The sequence below is a fragment of the Enhydra lutris genome, unplaced genomic scaffold, assembly GCF_002288905.1.
Source record: "Enhydra lutris kenyoni isolate GAN:26980312 unplaced genomic scaffold, ASM228890v2 scaffoldscaffold21, whole genome shotgun sequence".
Taxonomy (NCBI): domain Eukaryota; kingdom Metazoa; phylum Chordata; class Mammalia; order Carnivora; family Mustelidae; genus Enhydra; species Enhydra lutris.
Genome location: NW_019154105.1, coordinates 1840451 through 1842211, shown reverse-complemented (window position 1 = coordinate 1842211; position 1761 = coordinate 1840451).

Genomic DNA, 1761 nt, shown 5'->3' with positions numbered 1-1761 from the left:
TGTCTTTTTTGAGACAAGGTCACAGGGTCAACAGAATGTCCCCCAGCAGCAGACAGAAGATGTTAATAATCCACAAGTCAACATTCCCGTAGGGTTTAGCTACGGGGCCCCCACGGGCCCCCACGGTAGGCTGTGGTTTCTGGAGATCCTAAGGGCAGGAGGGCTGTAGGCGGCGGTGAGAGAAAGGGAAGCACAGAAAGCTGCTGCTGGCAGGAAAGCACCAGGCGGCTGAGGCACTGGGGGGGGTGTCGGAGCCAGGAGCCAGTCGGGGGGACAGGTGAAGCCGAAAACCTCCCACAGTGAGGGAAAGAGGACGGTGCTTGGTGAGATGAAAGGCTGCTCCTGGGGAGCCCAAGCCCGTGGGCAAACACCAGGGACACGTCCTTGGAAAAAGGTTCATTCTTCTCTCCCTCCCCACCCCAGGTTGCTCTGAGGCTCCCCCAGGCCTCAGGGCAGAGTCTGCTGCGGAATGTGTGGTGCGTCCGGACAGGCGACCTCCCGAGTCCGAACCTATGAGTGACAGGGCCAGGGCCGCCCACGCTGAGTTTCCGGAGGCCGCGGTCCAGCCACACCCGTGGGACTGGAGCTTGCCGGGGGTCCGAGCCCACGGCACGGAGAGAAGAGCTGGTGATCGCCACAGAGCCGTCACCTACACGCCCGAAGCCTGGTTTATCTAGATGTTAAGACAAGAGGCTGCGTGTGAGGATGGCAACTTTCCGCGAAAACTCAGCATCCCATGTTTTAAGCCAATTCCCCTTCAGTAAAGTATTTCCAGCAGCCACATGTGTGCACCTCATGCCCCACGAGAGACCTCACGCCGTCTCTGCAAACTCACTGATGGGACGCGCAGGAGGACCGCGGGGGGGCCAGGGGCTGGTGGGCAAACGCTCCGGGCAGGGCCGGCCGGGGGGCAGCCGTGGGAGGCTGCGCAGGCCACGCCGTCTGCAGCAGCGGGGAGACTGCAGGGCAGAAAGCGGCCCCAAGACGGTGCGCGACCGGAGGAGCATGGCTGCGTTCGATTTTAAGGACACTGAAATGTAAATTTCATAGGATTTTCACAAATCGGAAAATTTTATTCTGTTGATTTTTTTCCAGCCGTTGTTAGCTCGCGGCAGATTGGGCCAGCAGCCCGCAGTGGGCTGCCCTGGGTGGGGACGGTCGCGAGAAAACACCGCCCCTGCCTCGGCAGCAAGGAAAGGGGCACAGAGCTCGGGGAGAGGCGTTCCCCAGGGAAAGCCCGGTATGGCCGGGCGTCTGCCTCCTCTCAGCAGGTTCCAGGACTGGTGCATTAGCAACCTCTGCGCCCTACCCCAGACCTACAGAACCCAAAGCTGCTCCCCAGCGAGATCCCCGGGCTGACAAGTCCGAAAGGTCCTATGGAAGCTGGAGAAGGCTTGGCAGCGCGGGTCAAAGCCCGGCCTCTGGAATCCGAAGGCCTCCTTCCAATCTCCAGGCCTCTTAATAGCCACGTGGCCTTGGACAGATTATTGTTATTATTATTATTAATACGCCCATTCCCACACCTAAAAAGGGGGGATGGTGATCCACACTAAGCACTCGCGGCGCCTGGCCAGTGCTCGTTATTCAACACCTGCTCCGACCCCTTTCTAGAAGAGAAATGTCCACACACTTACTCCGGCAGGCCCCTTCCTCCAGGGCAGACACACTCACGCCAGTCACTGAGCTGAATCGCTCTGACAGCCCCCTCCCCCGGCCCCCCACGACCCCATCCATAAAAGAAGAGAGAGACGCCACAGCTCC